Here is a 17,304-nt window from a genome sequence, read left to right on the forward strand (position 1 = left end):
ACCTACCACCTGGTTGGACATGGAGATGGAGCATATCAGCTGGAGGACATCACTGAGAAGATCTGAGAATAAAGGCACGCTGCGTACTGAGGTGGTCCATAGACTCCAGTTTCTCTCTGCATATAGTCTAGACTATGGCCCTTCCACCACTACTGAGATCCTCCTCAGAGAAACGGATTAACTGCTATCAGGAGTTGCAAGGTATCGGACCAGCTAGGGAACATGTTGCTTACAGCAAATCTGGACTATGTAAAGTGGATCCAGGGAAAGCAGTGACAAGCACCTGATAATACTTCTGGTAATAATTAATTGCTCCAGGCCTGCCAGTAAAAGAGGGGCTAATAATATCCCCCAGCCTCTTGAGGGGATGTCTCAATGTTTGTTTTATCAAGACTTCTTGTACAATCTCTTAACATCCTCAGGCACAAGGAGCTGGAAAGGACAAAGCTTCTGAAAGATCGGAGTAAGTGGGTATGTCTGGAAATGTCTCGTGTTGCCTCACTGTCCATGAGGTTTGTTGCCTTCCAGCCTCTGATGGGGGCTCCTGCCCTACTCCTTTCCCCCTTCTTCTGGGCTCTTCTAATGCCACCGAGGCCTGCCGTGCTGAGTGGTGGGCTCAGGGCTCTCAGGAACCTTGTCACCACCCACTCTCCACCTTTATCTCCCTGCCGTGATTTCCACACTGCAGAATGATGTGGCAGAGGTGCGCTGTGCGTACGAGGTGTGGAGGTGGCCCGGGAGAGTCCACAAGCAGGACAGGGGAGCGGTGGGGATGGCAAAGCAGGCTGTTATCTGTTCCTCCAGTCCTGAGAGATGTGCATACCTGCCCTGTACTTTGGCTGACCTCAGCTTCCCATTTCCCACAGCAGAGCATGTTCCCAGCCTCTCTGGGGAGGACATCCGTGGGGACAGTTCCTGTTTCCCTGCCCTTTCAGTCATTTGCCTTCCTGAGCCTGATACGATTGTTTCTTTGGGCACAGTGTAAAAGATGCCAGCAAGGAACGGAAGCCTCTCATGCCTCAGCAATTTATTAAGAAGAAAAGGAGGTTATTGAACTTGGAAGCTGTTGAGCAAGTGGTTCTCTTTTCCTGATCAAGAAGATAACCTGTCCATAGATAAATCATCCATCCAAAAGGTCTTCAGCACTCTCTGGGACAACCTAGCCTCAAAGTAATAAACAGCCGAGTGGAGGGGGGCAGGGATTATCTAGGTACAGACCTGCCAGAGCATATAGATGATAGGGCTGAAGGGCTTCCCATTTGGAGACACCTATTGGGCGGGTTTTTTCTTCATCACTTTCAGCAGACTTCAACCTCTTGAAGTCCTGTGACTGCTCAGTGAATATGTTATTCGTAAGAGCAATATGGTTTAAAGCATTATCAGGATCCTTGTAAGAGAAGCATTAAGACTCTTGCGGGGGGGCCTGTCCTGTGTCAGACCTGGAAAAACTTTCGGCAGCTTTTCTGTGGCCAGTCCCACCTTGGCACAGCAGCAGTCCATCACCCTTCCCCAGGCCCTGCGCTACCAGGCCCCGTTGATTGATAAAGACTGTAATAATGAACGCAGCTATTCCTGCACGTAGTTCCTCAGCAAAACACAGGCATGTATTTCAATGGCCTGTGTCTCCCCAGTCCCTGAAGCTCTGAAGGGAGGGCACGAACCCTAACATTGCTGTCGGCCACCCTGCTTTGGCCCAGGGTGCAGCAGCTTTGGTGGGTGTCTGACCCCTCTGCTGCAGACCAGCTCCGCTGACCAGTGCTGGGAGTATTCAGCTGCAGCCCTGGCTCTTCCTTTCCAACGTCTGCCGTCCTTTACAGAAGCACAATATAGAAGTCAAGTCCATTCTAATACATCCTTCTTAGCTGCACGCAGTTGTGGCATCCCCTTCCATTTTATATTCACCAAGGCTCTGCCTGCCCAGGGAACTACAGCTCTAAGACACTGAAAAAGATGCTGGGATGGTTGGTACGACTGAATGTTAAAATCAATGGCTAGAGCCCTGAGAAAGGCTGAGCGGGCAGAAGTGGGGTAAAAAGAAAAAGTATTACCTGCTCGCTTGTTTGTGATTGTGAATCATAATTTCCTGCTTAACAATATTCAGTGTTTGTGACTCGGTGGTCTAGTAACTAGATTGATGATTTGGGGCTGCAACAGATAACCAGACAACCCTGGAATATAGGAGCACTGGTTATCTGAGCGCTAACCAAAGAAAAAAATAAACATAAGTTATTGCTTAGTTTAACACACGCTGATGTTGCTAACTCAAAAATGGCCTTGAGGCTTTTAAAATGTTCTAAACAGCTTCCTCATTTTGCAAATCTAAAAAAAAAAAAAAAAGAACAAAACCTGCATTTCACTTCATCCTGATGGGTAAAGTGATGGCAGAAATGAGAGGCTGGTAGCACACTGACTGATCCCCAGTTAACTGCAGTTATATGAAAGGAGAAGATCCAAAGTGGTGATGCAATGGTTTGAAAGACATGATGCTTTAAAAATCCTGTTTCCCAGCTCCAATTAGCATTCTGGGCTAAATCAACAAAAAGAAAGGATTTAAATAATAAAATATAAATAATCATTGAGAACTGCTTAAAAAAAATTTACTAGACATCAAAAATGCACAACTCTCCAGTAAAGAAAGCATAGTGTAATTGAAAAAACACAACCAGATTTAAAATGGAAATGGGGGTGGCTTTAAGTAGGTAAAACACATATAACAAACAGTAAGAGGGCAGAAGCTGTACGTAAATTAGAAGACAGGAATTATTAAAAAATTATGATGGAAGTGAAAGGGAAGAAAAAAGACTGACAAAGCTATTTTTTTAAAAAGTAAATTAAGAACAAAATGAGTCCTAATCATGGTATTGATCTGTTATCAGATGGAAATGTTAGATTATTCAATAATAATGCAGACAAGAAAAATGAAATCAATAAATATTTATATCCTACTGCTGGGAAAAAAGAAAGTAGATGATGAAGACATTGTTGATGACATTTCCATTCTTTCTCCTCAGAGGAATTAAATACCACCTACTACAATCAGGCATTTTAAATCAGCAGGACTGGATACCTTGCACTGAAACTTCTTTTTTTTTTCGTGTTTTGTTTTTTGTTGTTTTTTTTTTTAATAAGCTGCATAGCATGTCTCTGCACTATTCATGTTGATTTTCTGTACTTCTTGGTGCAATGGATAAGTCCTGAAGGAGAAGAAAACCCATAGTCTGGCATTTTGTAAAGACTATGTGGAAGGGCATAATTATTTTATAATTATCTCATAACTGTAATTACTCACAGGTAACTACAGACCTGTGATAGGATCTCAGACCTGAACTAAAATAAAGTGGCTAACAGGGAACACGGACTAAAAGGAGGGAAATATAACCAAAGGCAATCAACACGAGTTTATAGAAAACTCACCTCATCAAAGTGTGTTAATACTTTTCTCTGAGGAAGTTGCATGCTAAATGTAACAAAGCTGGTACAATATACTGAAGATCCTGGAAGGCAGTTTCCCTTCTATCACACAGCAATTTGATTAAAGAACTTGCTTGACATACATATAAGATAGCAGTCATTAAAGAGATTATAAATGACCTATCAGGCTGGTTCCAAAACACAACTGAGAACTAGAAGGGACTGTTTTGTTTATAGCATGTTTGTGCATGATCCTGGAAGCTGCTTGGCATCGCAATATTTTTAGTGAATAACCTGGAAGAAAACATCAAATATTTTGCAAATGTCACCAAGTCCAGGAGAGGGATGAATCACGAGAGGGGACTGCTGATCTAGAGCAGCCCTGATGGCACAGTGAGTTGGGCAAACACAGAAAGGGTTTGCTTTAGCACAAGGAAGGGCAGCCTTGCACGCCCACGAGGAGATTGGCTGTAGCTCTGCTGTTGGGAACTTTGTCCCGGGAAGCAGTGACTCCGCAGAGGACTCTGAGCTCAGGGTAGCTCAGGAGCTGCATATGAGCTCACAGGGCCACACGGTGCTCAATAGGGCTAACGTGACCCTTGGGTGTACACGTAGAGGCAAAGTGTGTACATGTATCACCGCAGTCCTGCCTGGTTTATTCTCCAGTTTTCATGAAAGTCCTCTGCTGTCAAAATCTCCCCATTATGTGTTCTCCATTATCCCTAATTCAGCAAATTAGGAAGAGCTTTTGTTTTCTGGTTCAAAAGTCAGCTTACTTTAATGACTAGCTTGCCAGCTAGAATGGCAAAGGTACCCGCCAGGACTGTCTTCTCCCCTCGTACTGATCATATGAGATCTTAGATCTACACGTGGGCTGCTAGTGTGTAATCTTAAAGGCTGAAATCTGCTCATCTCTAGTCCAGCTCCCAAAAATAATTTATGATCTGAAAGTGGTGTCATGAGTGGCGATGTACAGCATCATCCTGAGGATTCTGGCTCATACATTTGATAAGATGGTCCCATCTATGAGCAATGTCTCATCTCATTCCTGGGAAGATAGCACCTATCTTTGCTGCCCATATAAGGGAAGCAGTTTGAAGGACACAGGCAAGACCATGTGAGAAGCAAACGTCAAGCAAGAAAACTAGAATTACCACAAAGCAGAACGAGAATAGCAAAAACCACTCAGCAGAACACAAAGCAACAAAGACACTGGCAGAGCACCATCCACACGTGCCAAAGGACAGCTCACAGATGACTTGAACGTAGATCCTGCCTCTTTCAAACTTAATACAGACGATGCTCCACAAAGCACCTAAGTGCATTTGTATCAAAGGGTACCACGATCAGCACTTGAGCTGTCTATAGCAGACCCATATCTGTCTCGCATGAGGGTGCCAGCACGTTTGCTGTAACAAACATGTAAACATCATCTGTAACTGTAAACAGCATCTCCTGCTTGTTACTGTACTGTTTCAGCTCCATTTACTGGACTACAAATGCCAATCCTGGCGAGCTGTCAATGAACCTACAAAGACTTATGAACAACCGGCCACCAACCACGTACCCAGACTAGACCCGAAAATACAGACACTCCAGCAAATTCTCTGGAATGCTATTTGCCGCATACACTGTCATGCCTGTCGAAAGCCATGTGACTCCTACAAGTAGATTTTAATTTAGCTGGAAATTGACACTTGCATTAACAGGTCTCCCTGATGCCAAAGACTTTAATCGCTGGTGACTAAAAGGTCAAAGGCTGGAACCACTTCATTTCCTGCAAACTAGTCCAGTGATGTTATACTCCGTGAATGTATTGCCTAATCTGCCAAAGCATGGCAAACATGGAAATGTCCTAGAAAACATCTGTCCTGGGAAAGGCAAAGGCTGCCAAGGAATTAAGGAAAGGGTATTGATTTCTTCTTTTCAAGAAAGGATGCCTGGGCTTGCTTGGGCAAAAAGGCAAGCAAGGGGCAATGAAAGTCTTCTTCATGGAACAACAAAACAAAATAAATAATGTAGGCTTTCTGTTAGTGCAGGGAAGAGGGCAGGCTCAGGCTGGGACTTCTAGAGGCAGCATTTAATCTAGCTTGCGTCCCTCAGAGAGAAGATAAAACTGCCATGGAAGGAAATCTGTGAAGATGCCAAGTGCTTCTGATGATCCAGGCCCAGCTCTCTGTTTTAGGGAAGACATTGAACAGTGACAAAAGTTTACTTGGGTTTGGTTGTACGTAGACCACACATCCCTGACCTGTGGAAACCACTGCCAGCGACTGGGTCTGAGCCCCGGAGGACTGTGTTTATCCGAGAGCACTCGGGGTTTCAGCAGCTGTGTGTTTGATACAGTAAGGGGAACGGGCTTCTCGGGAAGGATTTCTACCCAGGCAGCAAAGTCTTCTTGCAGCAGGGACTGGGAGTTCTTTTTGAGTCATTAACTCAGCTGTTTCGCACAGCAATAAACCCTAGATAAGGAAACAGCCAAGAGCAGTTACCAGAGAGGGGTGGGGTAGAACAGAAGTCCCTGCCTCAGTTCCTGACAAAACCCTTCACTTTTACTCCCCACAATTAGATATCCACCGCAGTGGCACAAGTCATCCGTGAGCAGAGGCAGCCCTGGTACCATTGGATACCAACCCAGGCAGTGGGGTCATGGCATGTTTCTGGCAAGAGCCATCAAAGCCAAAAGCTCTAAGGACTGGAGAAAATCTCCTGGGGCCTGACTGTGCAAGCACAGCCGTCCCGACCGTGTGCTGGCTTGCAGTGATAACATTGTGTGCTGAGGTTGGCATGCAATCCAGGTGAAGTCACAAGAGGAAAAGCTTCCCACCCGTGTGGCCTCAGCAGTCACATCCACAGCTCCTCGCCCGCTTACCGCCCCTCACCACACTCCACCCAGCTAGCCCTCCAGCACCACAGGGATCACACTGCCCTGCCTGGCTTTCTTCTGCTGTGTTGGGGTAGGGCTGGCTCTCAAGTGGCCATTGTGTTTCCTAGGAAGTTGATTACAGCAAGTACCTGCTCATACCAGCTGTGCACAAAGGCTTAGAGCCTCTGCTGGTGCCTATTAATATCGCCCCAACCTCCATCTGCATCAGTGCTCATCTTTCCAGCACTGTTCTTGGCAGTTTCTAATGGTATATTGCACCATCAACTCTTCCACATGCACACTCTTGGCTTCCAATAAAGTTTAAGTCTGTGGGGAATAAGGTAAGAAATGAAGCAAAACTCTGGCATCATGGCAATATAGGTTTTCCACAAAAAAATTTAAACGTCTACTGCAGAGGAAGGAAAGTACTCATCTTGTTTGGCTCAGAAATACCTAAGAATACTATATGTAGGAAACCCACAGAAGTATAGCCAATATACACAGAAGAAATATAGGATACTAATACAAGGAAAATAGTGACCTGCCTAGTGGCTGAGGGAAAGGCTGTGGATGTTGTCTACCTGGGTCTTAGTAAAGCCTCTGACACTGTTGCTCACAGCATTCTCCTGGAGAACCTGGCTGCCCTTAGCTTGAACGGCTGTGCTCCACGCTGGGTTAAAAGCTGGCTGGACAGCTGAGCCCAAAGAGTGGTGGAGAATGGAGTTACATCCAGCTGGCAGCCGGTCACAAGTGGTGTCCCCAGGGCTCGGTGCTGGGGCCAGTTCTGTATATCAATGATCTGAACAAGGAGGGGATCAAGTGCACCCTCAGTCAGTCTGCAGATGACACCAAGCTGGGGGGGAGTGCTGATCTCCTTGATGGCAGGAGGCTCTGCAGGGGGATCTGGACAGGCTGGACCGATGGGCCAAGGCCAATTGGATGAGGTTGAACAAGGCTCAGTGCCGGGTCCCACACTTGGGTCACAACCACCCCACCAGCGCTGCAGGCTGGGGCAGAGCGGCTGGGAAGCTGCCTGGTGGGAAAGGGCCTGGGGGTGCTGGCTGGCGGCCGGCTGGGCAGGAGCCAGCATGTGCCCAGGTGGCCCAGGCGGCCGACAGCATCCTGGCTGGTATCAGAAACAGTGTGGCCAGCAGGACCAGGGCAGGGACCGTCCCCCTGTGCTGGGCACTGGTGAGGCCGCACCTGGGATCCTGTGTTCAGCTTTGGGCCCCTCACTGCAGGAGGCACGTTGAGGCGCTGGAGCGTGTCCAGAGACGGGCAACGGAGCTGGGGAGGGGTCTGGAGCACAAGGCTGATGAGGAGCGGCTGAGGGAGCTGGGGGTGCTCAGCCTGGAGAGGAGCAGGCTCAGGGGGGACCTTATCGCTCTCTGCAGCTGCCTGACAGGGGCTGTAGGCGGGGGGGGTCGGTCTCTTCTCCCAGGTAACAAGGGACAGGACAAGAGGAAACAGCCTCAGGTTATGCCAGGGGAGGTCAAGCTGGATGTTGGGGAAATTTCTTCATGGAAAGGGTGGTCAAGCATTGGAAGAGGCTGCCCAGGGAGGTAGTGGAATCGCCATCCCTGGAGGTGTTTAAAAAACATGCAGATGTGGTGCCTAGGGGCATGGTTTAGTCCAGGGCGGTCCTGCGTTAATGGCTGGACTTGATGATCTCAGAGGTCTTTTCCAACCTAAATGATTCTATGGTTTTGTTTTATAGTGTTCAAGGCTTAAGGTTTGAAATATATGACAAAGCCATAGATGATAGTATGCAAAGGAATGGCTTGGCTTGGCCAGAGCAGAATTAAAGCAACACTGATAAGTGACAATCAATACCTCTTATCACCAAGTACCTCAGCGGGCACTAATGAAGCCTCATTTACTCTGGGATATCACTGCAGCATAATCCAATAAAAAGGTGAACCAAACAGTCCTGAGTTCAGGTGAGAGGCCCGCATCCAGCCCATGCCCTCTTCTCCCACTGAAGATGGTGGCTGGTCGCTCCTGCTGGGCACTCTGACTTCTCCCACCCTGCACGAGCAGAGAGCCAGGCCCACGGGTGCCACCGCAGGCAGTGGAACAGGGCTCTGGGATGAGGGGCTGGTGGCAGGGTGCAGGTAGTGGCAACTCCTGTTTGAAATGTTGGTGCTCACCTCCACCATCCTCAGTGGTCTTTGAGTGGCGGAGGTGGCTGTCGATATCACGGAGTGGGAACAGGGTACACGGTTGTATGAGACACAGAAATGAAGGGGGAGCAATGCTGCTTGCTGGAGCAATAGCATTCAAAACTTAAAGAAGGAGAGTGATGCAGTTTGGCTGCGTGCACAGGGCAGGGTGAAAAGGCGTGATGCCTCGGGTTGAGAGGGGATGCCTCCTGCTCTTGCCCTGAGGCCCCAGCTCTCAGCCCCACAGCTGCTAACAGCGAGCCAGCTTCCAACTGCAACGCCAGAAAGAGCGGCTGTGATCATCTAGACCCACACCTTCAAAAACTGGAGGGCGAAGACTTGGAAGAAATCCTTCCCATCTCTGCAAGGGTCCACTTTCTGACAAGAATCCAGGCACAATTTAAAAGCTACCTGTGGAGGAGCCCCCAACAACCCTCGGGGAGTTTTTCTAGTGGTTAATTACAGACAGTGTTAAAAAACTGTGCTTTTTCTCATATGACATTTTTTCCCCCCCAGTTTCAAATTCCAGTCTTTGGATCTTACTAACCTTCACTCTGCTAGGCCATAAAAAGTTTGTTCCTCATGTAAACATATAGAGAGAGACACTGAAAAAAGTTAGCCTTCAGCTTTCCCTTTCCCCTTCAACTCTTTGACCTCTTTCACTGGAAGGCACACTTCCCACTCCCAGCACCCTTGGACATTGTCCCTGAAACCTCTCCCGTCCAGGAACCACCAACAAAAGCACCAAACAGAGTACATGGGAAGTGACTGTGCTAGCGCGAAATGACACATGCACTCAACTTCTAGAGCTATTCATCTTGAAGTCACTTACCGAAAGCTGCGTGAGTTCCCCCAGATACAGCATCATCCTGGAATTTTGTCGTCAGCCAGTGAGCTGCACCACCCCCACTTCTTCTCTGTCACTGCTTCCCAAGACAAACTTGCCAGCCGATAAGCATAGCCTGTATTCCTTATTCTTCGACATGTGACTTACAGCAGCTAATGTTATGCTTGGCCCCATCTTTCTGAGCAATCCCGACTATTACAGTAATGGGGTTTTTTTGCTAGCTTACTGATTTTTGAGTCATTCCTACTGATCAATGACTATTTTGCTGTCTTTCAGATCATTGATAGGAGAGCTCAATAGCATACAGCCACAAATGACCAACTTTGCGATGCTTATTCCCCCTTACAATTACACGTCTCCATCCATTTGGAGGACCAACACATTTCCTGTAAGGTTCTAATGTCTGCGTTGCAAGAAACAGCAACAAAAATCTCTAAAAGCGCTATACCAGCACTATTTATTCCTGGCTGAATCTACCTCGTGTAATTTCATTGTAAGTGCTTTAAGGTAAAGTTACTGTTTGATACATGTTTCCGTAGGACCTATTACAAGTGGGGGCCTAATAAAGCAGCAGCAGTCTTCCTCTCCGGCTGGGATGAAAGCAAGCTTACACACATGCTTAACCTCACCGTGTCAGAGGAGCTAGGCTCAATGCATACTGAAATGCAGACTTTGTTTTTGCAGGACTGGGCACCAGGAAGATGCATAGCATGCAACAGGGAAGGAGAAACAGGAGATTAGACAGTCAGAGCTTTTCTTTATACTGTTGTAAATACAAGCCTCTTCTCACATCTTCTTTTCAGTTTTTTAAATACACAAATATGGGACTGCATTCCCATGGCTGGTTGCCTCAGGAGCAGTACACAAATTACAAATAAGCAAATATACAGATTCCTTGACTTCCAAGGGAGTTTTGAAGATTAGCTGCTTAACCCCTAATTACACCAACACTGGCTGGCTAATGAATGATGTGAGACAACACCCTTGGCTCGTGAGATTCGTGATTAAAAAAAAGATGCGTTATTCCATTCCAGGCAGGAGAAGGGCTCGTGGGTCTGGCGTCTTACTGTGCAGATTTCCCATCTGCAACAGAGTCCCAGTAGTCTGCATCTCCAGGAACGTCTGACCTTTCATGTTTTATTGTAGGATCACTGTACGAGAAGGTATGAAATCCAATGGCTTTGCTCAGTGTAAACAAAGGGTCCAAGTGATGCATGCTTCCTGGAGAGGCACTTTGCCCCACTGTCATAGCTGACTAACGTGAGAAAAACCTACCTCCAAGACAATTTCACTAGAAACCTTCCTAGAAGGTTTCCTGCATCATCCAAACGGTTTGCTCGCCTGTGTCAGCCCAAGGAGGAAGCTAGCATGCTCCTGCCTGCTCAGGTCTGGGGTTTCTGACTGGGAGCAGAGGTGTGGTTACAGGGTGAAACAGAAGACATTGCTGTCAGGAAACAGCTCTTGCAACATGCTACTGGGTATCAAACATCTAGTAACCTTTGCTTTAGTCTCTCAACTAGGACCAGGAAATACTGAGCAGTGTCTTACAAGCACTTCCAAGCATCAACACACTGCATGCTCTGCACCCCAGGGTACAGCTGCGGCCTGTGGTGACAGACCCATGAAGATTTTTAACTTTATTTTTAAGAGCCTGCATGCCAGGAGTGGCTTCAGAGACCCAAGCTGCAGTACCATTGCAGTTCAAGCTTGCAAGAAAGGTGGGGATAAACAGAACATCCACGACTACTGCATACAGCACTTGCCTTGTGATCCACAAAGTAAATTAGCAAACACATCCTTTGGTCATATCTTCCTTCACATTACATTTGGGAATACGGAGTTACTCAGAGATCTGATACAGAGGATCTGACCACGCTAGAGCCACAGCCCCCTGCCCCCCAGATGAATTCAGGATAGTTATCTAGGGGATAAATTCTGATCTCATTGAGTTGGGAGAGTGCAGCAGAACGTGGGGACCCATCATTTGTGTACTTGCCCCCACAGAGGCCCTTAGCCTAACTAGCTGAAAAAATACAGTATTTATGGAGTGTATTCAATGGTTGGTATATTTTTCAATTGTACAAAACACTGCCAATACTTCTCCCACCTTTGTCTAGTAATTTTCTTCCTCTTTCCATCTTCCTTTTTGGTTTTGAGTCCTTCCCCTTTCTGCCTCCCTCAGCTTCAGCTTGACTGGGCTTTCATTTCTTCTTTACCCCATGACTCTGTCTTCAATACCATCTTCTTGGACGATCCACACCAGTAGCACTGGGCACTCCTGCCCCCCCGACTGACGGGCTTCACGCCCCTCACAAAACCATATCCCAGTAGTATTAGGCCTGTGTATGGGAAAGCAGATATCTCCTGATTACTGTTAGATCCTTATAACGTCGTACGGGAAAAACCTGTTTATAGCCTGGAGCCTGCAAAGACTTCTGGAATTTGAAACACTTTCTCCTTCCATTTTGAGGGCAAGCAGCTGAAGAGACCAGGAATCCTGCCTCCCCTCACAAATGTCTTGCCATTCCAAATATCGACCTTACCTTTAGATCTTGTAGCTCAGCAAATGTACTATCATATATCTCAGTGTTTACCCAGCCTATGCAACCTGATCGGCCACCTATATTGAAGGGGGTGATTAATGTCTAAGACCGGATGGGAGGTGACCTTCCACGCAGCCATGATATATTTTTGGAAGGGCAAGGCAAGGTCGGAAGGGCTTACTAAACTCTTTGATCATGTAAGCTTCTGGTTACCAAATAACCACCAGTATCCTTTCCATACACCCATTTATTCTTAGCTACATGAATCCCCATCCCCATCGCTGCAACGTTAGCATCTACTCCTAAGCTACATCTTTCCTCTCAGCTACACCATCATCCCTCAGCAGTTCTGCTAACCCATTCCCCAAGTGTTCTCTTCTTCCCAATTGAAGATAAATCATGCATCTTGCTTACTGCACCCTTCTCTCACCGTCCACAGCATCCCAATCACTCGACATGAACAACCAGGAGGCCACAGTTTGAAAATTGCTACTTCTAAGCCCTCCGCAAAAAAGTTGCAAGAGAATCTACTAAACTCATGGATTTCTCATAGCTTCTCTCATTCCCCTGTCAGGTGTTACTTTCACATCTGCTGCTGCTAACTAGCCTCATTTTTAGCAAAGCACAGCAGGAGCTAAAGAAATCTAAATCTGGTAGAGTTATAATATCAGAAATACTCCCCCACTTTCATTATCTCCATGTCCCGCTTTTTATTTTCTCTATTCCCTTTTTCTTCTCCTCCTTTCTTTTTTGCTGGCACGGTGAACTGTCACACTGGGTCCACAGCAGACGTGAGCTGCTCAGCGCTGGGTGCAGGAGCACCTCAGCTAGCAGCTCATATCCCCTCACTGCCCCACTCTGGACAAAGAGTGGGGCTGGCTGGTGCTGGGTGCCTCAGAAAGGCACCACCAGATACCAGCACCCTTAAGGGACATCACATAGGATGTCCATGGGAAAACACTGACCGAAGGCATGGTTTCAGGAAGGCATGGATATCTCACACCCATCTGTAGCAGGGTACCCATCTCAAACCGGGACACACTACCTTGCTGTCTTTCCTGATCTAAGTACATAATGCAGGGGGCAGGTGTCAAAGAGTGCTCCAGGGGAAAAAAAAAAAAAAAAAAAGAAAAAAAAAAAAGAAAATAAGCCAGACTAGTGGTGACATGGCCCAGCAGGCCACTAGTCAGGACATTTTACTAGAGTGTTGGGGAGGGGGGAGAAAGAAGTAATGTTCAACACTCTCCATTTGACCTCAAGTGCCTTGGGCAAATGGCTCTGCCCTTCAGGCTGGAGCACATTTTAGGATGAAATTCACTTTAATCTGACAAGGAAGTTCCTTAAAATTTCAAAAAATGATAGCGAGACAGCTAGATAAAGTGTGAATATAAGTCAGACGTGAGGAAGCACCATTCCACTTTTTGCCACCCTGACAGCTTGGCCTAACAATACGTACACTTCATTTCATACGCTCTGCTGATCCACTGAGCAAACTTCAATGTCATAGCTGCCTCCACCCCTGCAAACAGCGGATTTCAGCATGAGGAGGCTAGGTGCTACTTCCCATCCTCCAAGAAAAGATGTTAAATCTGGTTATTTACCTTCTGGTCTTTGACACTGGCCACAACACTTACCTTCTCCACCCACCCTGCGTCGTGCCCACTGGATCTGGCATGCCCTCCCTGAAAACCTGTATGAGATCAGGTCCTGCCAGAGAGACAGACAGAGGGACAGCTTCCTTACAGACCCCGGTGGACTGAAGCGAGGACTAGATACGAAGTTCCTTAGGCTATTACCAAATGCAGACTGGGGGGACATTACTGACAGATACCACAGACTTCTAAGGTGAGGTGGCATCAGCAGTGTAGGGAACACAGATACTGGTCTCAAGAGCTAACAGCGGGTGCCAGGTGGCATACTGGTACACAAATACCTTAATAATATTCAGCTGCCTAACTCCTAGGTGGGCAGATAATCAGTGTTCATTTCAAGGGGAATTAGGTGTTTAGTGTCTTCAAGGTGGCGTGCTCCTGATCCTGCCTAGCATAAAGATTTCCTAGCAAGAAAAAAAAAAAAAAGTTGAAACACAGGAAAAGAACTTCTGAAGGCTTCAAAGAGGTATAAAGGTGAGCAAGCTCTGCAGAAAGAGTCAGTGAGTGGTTAAACACCACTCAGGAAAACGGCAAGTGTGAGGAGATAGCAGACAGCCATGAAATGGGGACAGAGTCCAGGTGGAGAGGCTGAAACCTGGTGGAGAAGCCACAGAAGGAATATGAAGCTGAAGGATGACAAGAGTAAAGCAGCAGCACCTGGGAGGCAGGAGGCTGGGGACTGCAAGCAGTACTGTGTAACTGAGGACAGCCGAGCTTTTCACACAGTGCAGGCAAAAAGTCAGGTTTTACAGGAAAGACTGGTGAGATTTGACAGGTCCATATGCAAGACAGAGCTTGGACACAGCAAAACGTGCAGTAATACGGATGTCACTGTCAGGGAGAACAGTGGAAGTGCTGGGGGTGATGAAGAGAGGTGGTCCTGGGAAAAGGCCCAGACTTCCCACACAGAGTTCCAGATGTTGGTAGGGGATGATGGAAGACTGGAGAAATGGGAAGATGCTGGAACAAAGAGGTGCTAGTACAAGATGTTGGACAGAAACAAGAGAAAAAGAGCAGAGGGGAAGAACAGTTCAAAAGCGCAGGGAAGATCAAAGCTGGTGGGAAAAAAATAAAACACTTCTAAAGGTGATTGGGGCACCACTAGATATTCCTGTGATAACAACCTTTGGATTATGATATTGAAAATAAACTTCAAGGTATCCAAGCAAGTATTGGAGATGAAGAACTTGGCAAAGACCATGTGAATACAGGAATGCAGAAGGAGTTTGCTCCATTCTGCAAGTTCGCAGCATGTGGAAGCGATTACAGGGATGGTTACAAGTGCTATATAAGGGATACAGGATAGTAACATCCAATGGATAACATTGCACAGAGTACAGCTGTAGCCAAAGAACTAAAAATTATGCTGAGAGCTTCATAAGCCTATTTTCTGAATAAGGTGGAAGAGGAAAACAGCAAGTCAAATTGAAACTTTTCATTGATTTCACTGGAAGTTTCTGTTGTTAATGACAATTACTTCCTCTAAAGAAGTCCATTGTTTCACCTTTTGTCATTTAAAATAGTTGGACCCATGAAGCTGAAATCAAACCTCCAGCCACAAAAAAAGTGGAGGATCTTGATCGTAAGGTCTTTGATAAAATCTTCAGAAGCTTTTCCTCCAGCAAGGAATTTTAGCGTCATGACTTTTCTCTCCAATTCAGGAAGAAGGACACTAAGTCTAGGATCCATTTGAAAAAAGAAAAAAATTAAAAGAAAGGGGGGGGAAAAGCAATCTTAAACATCCAAATTTCTCACTCAGAAGGAAAATTCTTCTTTCCAGACAGTTCCTTGCGAGTTTTCATTGATCTCCTGTAGTGGCAAGATACTGTACAGCAGTTTGGCACCAGTTACAGGTTCCAAAAGTGACATACCTGCTCAGTTGTTGCTTATCGTTTTATAGTAAGGGGTCCTTAATTCAAAACCATAAAAAGGGCTCTCCCAAGTGTACCACTTTAAGTTGCTCACCTGTAAAAAAAATAATAAATTAAAAAGAGCTTTAAAAATTGCTGTAGGCCTACAGGTAGCAGTTACATGTTGAAAAATAATATCCTCTTTTAGCGATGATTAAGATTTGTAGAAGAACTACTTAGGTGCTTAATACCCCAAGAGAGAGAAATAAGTTATTTCTGGGAAAAAAAGAAAGACAACAACACACCCCCCCGGGCATTCCTTCCCATTATCACACTCCGTTGTTTATAGCCCTGGGTACTAACACGCTACAATCACGTCAGATGGCTTACATTTCCAACTCCGCTAGGTACTGAAAAGTAACAGCTGTCCCAACTTCTGCAAACCCCTATTCTAACACAAAATTCATGTGCTGCCACGCGAGTCGTACCGGCACACCTGGTGCTCCATAAGCCTAGGAGATTATCGTGCCCTCGCCTTGTCTCAGGTTAGGGCCATTTCTTTGTTACCTTGCTCCGGACCGCAGTCCCACGCTGGCTGCTGGCTGCAGGCGATCCAGCCTCCCATGCTCTGCAAGGTTTTCCGCAGAGCTGCTCAGGAGATTACACCAGCGATGGCATTTTATCAGCGCTGCTACGAGGTGAGGGCAGACACGATAAGGAAGCGTTAAAAGTCAACGAGGTGCCATTGACAAGGATTGAAGCTGGGCTCGCGCTTCCCCACCGACCATGTGTGCGCTGACGCTGTGCAGTCCAGTCGCCTTCTCCCAGCTGCTGCTTTGGCAGGCAGCACCTTTTGCCCTCTCTTTTTGGTGCGCAGCCTCCTGTCTAGCCAGCCAGCTCATCTCTGCTGGAAGCTGTCACCACATCAGCCTGCGGAGCACAAATATTTTCTTATGAAACCCTGGTGGGTTCCCTAGCGAGCATTCAAAGAGATTTTTCATTGCTCAAACACACTGATGGAGAGGTAGCCTGGTTGCTTCAGTTCCTCCCCACCGTTCCCTCCCAGAAAGGAAAGATCTGCCCCCTGAAGCGCCTGCTTTCCCAGGCAAGCCTTCACATGTGCTGCCTGGAGCAGAGCAGAGCCCCCAGCAGCACGCCTGGCTTACACTCCGCAGAGATTAGCCCCCGGCACAGGCAAGCCCCAAGGCTTGGGAAACCTGCTATGACTAACAGCTCGATTAGGACCTAAGCCTTTTTGCACCAAGGTTTGAGGGGCAGTTGAAGAAGCACATAAGAAGTTTATTTCTTTTGTGCAACCACAGCAGTTCCTGAGCTGGAACCACACAAGCAGCCAGGAAGCCGTAGGCTTAACCACATCACAGGGCAACACATGCTGTTAGAGCCCAAACATCCTGGCTCCATCCTTGCCATGGTGACCATTAACTCCACATAGCAACAGCAGAAATAGCCCAAGCAGCCACAGTGATCAGAGTGTTCCAAAACAACCTGAAACTCCCAAGTCTCCTCCACAACCTACATAACAAGGATTCACACATGTACCAAGGATGCCTCCGCTGCCCACGCTACCACAGCTGAGGCTCAATGTCTCAAGCAACACTGCTCTGGAGAGCAACCAACTCACCAGTGCACCACTAACAGGCCCTGACACAGAGCAAACCTCCCCAACCACTGCAATGAGCTAAAGGACTCCATTATATTCCCATGGGACAGGTGTAGTCATCACAGCTGCCCCCTTTCCCAGCTGGTGCGAATGAACTCCTCACCAGCAGCCTCCCCACAGAAGCCCAGGTCTGAAAGAAATTCTCGGTCCACCTCCAGAGAGGTCCTGCCTGTGTGAGGGTGAGATGCACTGAGCATTTAACCAGGCAAGCTGCATCTTGCCAGTCCTCTGGCACCCTGGATTTACATTCAGAGAAGTGAGAGCGGCTTCTTCTTGGTGTGTGCTTGCTGGA

At 47.0% G+C, this 17,304-nt stretch overlaps 1 long non-coding RNA gene across 1 annotated transcript; it reads right to left on the bottom strand.

Moving 5' to 3' along the window:
- Window positions 1-14,632: 14,632 nt before the first annotated feature.
- On the bottom strand, window positions 14,633-16,583 carry LOC130144921 (uncharacterized). The gene is made up of 2 exons (XR_008820290.1): window positions 15,899-16,583; window positions 14,633-15,446 (listed from the first exon to the last, which is right to left on the bottom strand). It is a non-coding gene; the product is annotated as an uncharacterized LOC130144921 (long non-coding RNA).
- Window positions 16,584-17,304: the final 721 nt, after the last annotated feature.

This window comes from Falco biarmicus, chromosome 2, assembly GCF_023638135.1.
Source record: "Falco biarmicus isolate bFalBia1 chromosome 2, bFalBia1.pri, whole genome shotgun sequence".
NCBI lineage: Eukaryota > Metazoa > Chordata > Aves > Falconiformes > Falconidae > Falco > Falco biarmicus.